Genomic DNA, 7119 nt, shown 5'->3' on the forward strand with positions numbered 1-7119 from the left:
ATCAACCAGAAAGTGACCCTGAAGTGTATATGAACCAAAAGTTCATATTGATTTCTCTTTGCATGTCCATTTATGTTAGAACAATTTCTCTTTTATCTTTCCTTTATGTTTATGGTATGATTTGTGTGTGGTTTCCTAACAAATATGCTTGAATATTATATCTTTTATGTGTATGTTGTTATTTTCTTTCTCCCTTCTTTCTTATAATGCCAAAGGGGGAGAGGAAATGTATGGAATATATGTATCCTTATTTGTGCTTGTATTTGTTAAAACTTTTCAAGATTTTTAAGGCAAAGGTGTCAAGTTTAGGGGGAGCTTCTATCAAACTTTTGGATATCAAATTTAGGGGAGCTTCATGTGTGATCCTAATCAAATATGAGGATTTCAAGATCATGCTTTAAAGTGCCATACTTGTCATCATAAAAATGGAGGGAGAATGTGAAGACAAGCTTCCTATATATATTTTGATGAAGACAAAGCTCTCCAATGATGTACTCAAGAAAGAAGAAGAAAGAAAAGATTGAAGACATGCTCCTTATTTGCAAAGTTTTGATCATTCAAGTGCTAAGTTATATAAACGTTTAGCAAATATAATCTTAGTGCCCAATCTTTTAAGTCATGCATATATCATGCGAAAATGCTTTTAAAATTGGATTGATAATCTTTGTCGAAAACTTGAAGCATTGCATGATAATGTTCTTTTTGCTAAGATTTTTTTCAAAATATTTCTTTGTACAAATCGATTGTAGTTTGAGAGCAATTGGTTGCAAGCACTATCTCATGTTAACAAATTTAAATTTTTCACTGTATGCAATCGATTGTCCTTTCTGTGCAATCGGTTGTCATTTGTTTTATATTTAAATATTTAATTCGTTGTAGGATGTTCAGTCGATTGTAGTCATATTGCAATTGGTTGCACTTGTACTTGAAGTGAAAAATTATTTATTTTATTGCACACATTCATCATTTCTTCTTGTGGTAAACATTACATCTTTTCAAGGATAAAAATTCTTATTTTCTATCAACCGTTGACATGATTTAGAATGATTGTTATCATCTCTATAGATTGAGTTCAAAGTTATATTTTTTATTTACCTCTTTCAAACAAATTATCAAAAACTCTCAGCATAATTTCTCCAACAAATTTTTTTTATCATACTTTCATATCATATTCAATAAAGTATATTGAGCACTTAGAGAGTATTTATTTTGAGTTTTCATATTAGAAAGAGAAAAAGACTTTTATTCTTTGGAATAATTCTTAACCATTCTACAAACTTCACCTATATTCTATTTATTGAATTTTTTACATAGACCTTAGTATCAAAGATTGTTTGGTACTAGAAGGATTCTATAAGAAGGTGGATTGTATCATCTTATAGTCATATTTATTTATTTTTCTAGGATTGTTGGGAATAAGTGTTTAAAGATCATAAGGGAATTATTTATTGATTGGCTTAGAAACTTGTGTATAATGGCTAGGATATTCCTGCACAAAGTTCTAAACATATATTGAAATCTCTTACCGCGTAAGAGGACTGGATATACTCACAGATTGTGAGGGGAACCAGGATACATCATATATTTTTTATTTTCTGCACTTTACCATTTTCATAGCCGAACATAACCAGAAAAGATAGAACCAATATTCATAAAAACCAGACAAAGTTTTTAAAGTCCTAATTCACCTTTACTCTTAGGCGCACTTTGTACTTACAAAACGTCTAAGGTACGAGCACTTCTCCATATTGATTATAACGAAACTAATTGTTAGGTATTATAGAATAAAATGATATAATGCATAATTTTTATAAAGAGAAAAGGATGATTGAAATATAGTTATTCGGTAATTTAAAAATAAGAATACTAATTTTATATATTGTATTTTTGAGTGTGCTGATATGATGTGGATGAAATATTGTGTTGTTTGTGATTTTTTATTATTATGTCTGGTCGCGATGTGGGTCCAATGAATCGTGCTGGTGTGATTGTACATTATTAATGTATGTATGTGTTTTCATATTGCTTGAGTTGTGTCTGCCTAAGTGGTGAAATTGATTATTAAGAGGTTGTGATTTTAGTCATGTGCACGATGATGTATTGTTATTTGGAGTGTATGATTGTCTAATAGGCAGGATTCGCCTAAGTGGCGTGCTTGCATTTGCATCATCATTTCATGGCATATGCACTGTTTGCCTTAGCGTGACTGGTTGTCTTTGTGGAGGATTGCCTTAGTGGTGGGTTATTTTTTCATTGATATGAGATGAATTCTGTGTGGTGCCTTAGTGGCAAGTTGATTATATCCGGATCGTTTAGTTTTAAGAGCATGCATATTCATACCTAAAGATATTTGTAAAATATACGTTGATCAAAGAACAAACGACAATGGCGATTGCGTGTTAGGGTTGAATGGTTTCTTAGCAATACTGATGATAACGTGTTAAGGTTGAATGATTTCTCAACGATAATAATGAAATGGAAAAATGACAACTGAATAGACAAGTTAAATTGTCTTTTATGTTTCTAAATAACACATTTCACCACGGTTGTTTGAAAAAACACGTTATGATATCAGAGTTATTTAATTAAATTTTTTAAAATAAATGAGAAAATATATCACAACGGTTAGGACGACCAACTGTCGAGAAATATGAAATATTTTCATACTAAAAAAAATGAAAAAAATGACGCCACTATATAAAAGAAATAAAAAAAAAAAGTAACAAAAATCATCATGGTAGATATAAACAACGGTAAAGAATTACATTAATATTTAATTTAAAAATAAATTATCAAAAAATGTACCATTATAAATTTATAATATTAAAGAAAACACAAATGTGTCGAATCCATGAAGTTTAGATACTTTCATCATCATGGTTTTTATATCTAATATATTTTTAATTAAAAAATAATTAAAACCATCCGACTTATTATGAAAAATGAAGATAGCAATTATTTTGCGGTAAATATGGAAAAATTAACATAAATAAGATAACAATTATGTTATAATTTTTTAGATAATAGTTGATTAATTGATTTTTGTTTAGTAAATTTTTTAGACGATCTTTAGGATTTTTTTTGGCATAAAATTTCTCCTTATAATTATATTTTTTAAATAAAAATCTTAACGATTCATCGTATCAAACATAGATACAAAATCTAGTTTTTTTTATTAGGTACATTTTTTTTATTAGGATACAAAATCTAGAGTTAAACGCTAACAAATTAAAACAAACCCAAATAAAGCAATTCCAACAATATCATATCGAAAAATAAGCAATTTCAAAAAACAAACTCTTTCCTCCTACTTCTCCTCATCTATAAATAGGGTTCCACCCATATGAAAAAAGAGCACACAATAAATCTATAGAGATAAAAAACTGAAGCTTTCAGAAGAAGAAAAACCACCATGTCTCCCTCCTTCTCTACACAATCACCATGTGCAGAAGCAACTCTTTATAATCTAGAGATGCAATGCCCGAAACTCAAGTCTAGTGATCAGTTAAATTTTTATATCAAAGTTATTTCTCGGTCAGTTGATTCTAATTCGGTTACACACCTGGACACATTGCTCCACAATTATGAAGAAGTGAGTTGCAAGAGATTCTTTCAAGAAGGTGAAGATTGGATTCAATCTATCTTGTGTCATCCCGATTTTCCATCTAAATCACTTGAGGGGCTAACAAAGAGGATCGTTCAAGAAGTTCATGAATTGTTCGATTTCGATCAAGTGTTTGATTCTGATCTTACTAATGAAGTTGGAGCTTGTGTTTCTCATCAGTACACTTTGCATCTTAAAATTGTCGTGGAGAAATAATTAGATAGAGAATTATTTAGGGATAAAAAATCTAGTATTATTTACTTTGTGTTGATTATTTCCTTGAATGCAAATTTTTAGTTAATATAAATATTTTGGACCTGTTTAATAAGATTAATTTTCATTAGTTTATAATAAATATATTTTATAAATTCATATAATTAAAATAGACTTGCTTGATGATGATATTATTTTACTAATTTCTCATGTGAAATATTTGATATTATTTTCTTCTTTACATTGTAATTGATCTCAATGATAGAGGGAATGGGATTGAGCTTGAAGTTTATGCATGATTTGTTTTTGATGAGAGATTGTTTGATTTTGATTTTGATAATGAAGTTGGAACTTATGACTCTCTTTGATTTACTTTGCAATTTAGAATTGTCGTCTAGATATAATTTAAATATGGAATGCTTTTTTTTTTTTAAATAATTTTTGTTAGTAATTGATTTTTTTTAAAAGAAAAACTCTTAGCAATTTATTTGAACGATCGTTAACATTATTTGATGAAAAGTTATCTTTAGGATACTATTTAAATTAATCATTCTATTATTATTATTATTATTATTATTATTATTATTATTATTATTATTATTATTGCTTAAAGGTATTGCAATGTCGGTGTAAATTTTTTTACACGGTTAGGGTATCACAACCCTTAAAATTAAATATTTTATATTTAATTTAAAGAAAAAAATTAAATTTTTACAAAATTCAACGGTTTGGATTTCACTGACAGTGTAAAACTGCTTTACACTGTCGGTGTATTTCCATTAAATCCTTATTAAAATACTATTAAGTAAAATATTTATCCCTTTTCACAAGAAATATCTATCACTTTATCTTCAATAATTTTTCTCTGGCTGATCTACAATGGCCATTATTAATGGTGCTATTGATGCCAAAACCCCTTCTCCACCCCTCAACCACCACAAGCCTCTGAATCATTACTACCATTTCTTCTAGCACTCAAGATTTCACGAACACCGCTTGAAACACAAACCCTAACAAAAGCTATCAGCGACAATTATTTGTGAGTTAATTTAATCAATAATTTAATCTCAATTTTTCCGCCGTGACACTTTTCAACTCTGAAAGTCTTGGTAAAGCTTTAGGTATTGTCATACCCTAATTTTCACTACAAGAAAACTGCACTTTAGCGTCGGCCATAAACCATCGCTAAAAGATAAAAAACCGACGCTAGTCACTGTTAGCGTCGGCTTAGCGTCGGTGTCGTAGCAGACGCTCCAAAGCTCGAAGCTAAGCATAGCGTCCAGCCAACGCTAAGCCTAGCGTCGGCTATAAGAAACACTAGTGTGACGCTAAAATATGGTTGAAAAGCAACACTATTGCAGGTTTTGCGTCGGCCACAGGCAACGCTAGCGTGTACACGTGCTTACATATGCTTGGCTTGCGCAATTACTATGTTTTACACGTCATACCCTAGCGTCGGTCAAATGCAACGCTAGCATATTACAAGTTTCGTGCGTTTAATTTAGCGACGGCTTTGGCCGACGCTATAATTAATATTTTTTTAAAAAAATTTCCCATTTTAAAGACGTTTATATTCCTGTTTCAAACAAACCCTACTTTTAATTTCTCTTTTTATGACACACCAGAACCTATTTATGAATATCCAACGAATGTTGCCTTTGTAAATGCATACATGATCCATACATAAAAAATTGCAATGTTATATCTAAAAACATATATTTTAAGAGAACAGTCAAAGTACAAACTTAGAAGAGACAAAACAAAATTGAGAAGTATCATAGCATAACACCGTCCCCGCGTTTTACCCAGACAACTTCTTTTCAAAATTGTAGCTTTGTTGATCCATCCAAAAACTCTAAAAACTTCTTTCCAAAATTGTAGTTTTGTTGATCCATCCATATACGAGTAATCTACATCCCCAAATAATAGATAAACCTGAAAGATCATGTATGGAGAACAAAATTAGATAACTTAAGATAATATTAACTAACAAAATCTATGATTAAATGACTTAATCACTTGAATAGATATGATTGGAATGCTGACTAATGGTACACTTGTTTATAAAATTCCCTTTATAAAATTCTCCACTCACACTCACTCACTATCTAAAAACTCATAATTACTTCTATGATGCAATGAACACAATAACTTTTTAGTAATTCTCCTAAATAAGTTTCATTTAAAAATTATCTCTAAATATAAGATTTTTTAAAACTATTATTAAATGCATTTATTTTAATCGTTTGTGGTCTGCAAAATAATCGTTTCTGAGGTCTCTGCAATGATGAGATTAATCAGAGTAAACAATTTGCTTACTTAGAAAATTAAGTAACATTTGAAATAACAATTACTAAGACCAACACCAAGAATAATTGATGAGGTTAATCAGTGCATCACTACTTAGAATAGATTATTAATTGTTCTCTAGTTTTAGTCTTCAAGTACATATAACATATATATGCCAATGCATTCTTCTTAAGTCTATAACAGGAAAAATTAAAGAACATATAAAACTAACATGTCTGCTTATCAATACTAAAAATTTAAAAATAAATATGTACAAATATGTTTACATTTAATTGTAGTGAATCAAATGCATAAAACAATTTTTTCCAATTCACCGTCGGCAAAATTTCTCGCATTATATATGGTATTGTTTGTGCTTTCACTAGTTCTAACTATGAAGCTCTATCTTAGGATACACTTCTACATTCCATACTCCAATTGTTCTCTTTAGATAACAAAAACATTCAACAATTTCAGTTATATGCTAAAATATTACATTCTTAAGTTGAAACTGATTATATTAAAAAACAAAAAAGAGTTCAGTATCATTTACTCTTTCTAGGACTAGAATATAGGTTAAATAGTAGTGGTTTATTATTTTTTTAAACACCACATTCATACAACCAGTGCACAGAACAATATTTGTTTGAAGCTTAAACATATTGGTACCACTAGTAGACATGCTAGACCAATAAACCAAACTTATCATGAATTAGATGGCCCCTTATGAGCTAGATCAAGAAACTAACCTTATCATAAATTAGGTGACCTCTAATGAGCTAAATTGCATTAAGTACCTAAAAAATAGGAAGGTAGAATTACCATGTATACATAGTAAAATAAAAGCTCATAATATGAAAAGGGGATCAAGAACTACACTGGGTAAGTCATAATAATTGTGACTCTTGTACTAATGTGGTTGATGGAGTTTACCTCCCTACAAAAAAGTTAAAACAAATTATGAATTATACAATATGTATAAATAAAACCAGCAACTTCAAGCAAGTGAAATC

Source organism: Vicia villosa, linkage group LG2, assembly GCF_029867415.1.
Source record: "Vicia villosa cultivar HV-30 ecotype Madison, WI linkage group LG2, Vvil1.0, whole genome shotgun sequence".
NCBI classification, from domain to species: domain Eukaryota; kingdom Viridiplantae; phylum Streptophyta; class Magnoliopsida; order Fabales; family Fabaceae; genus Vicia; species Vicia villosa.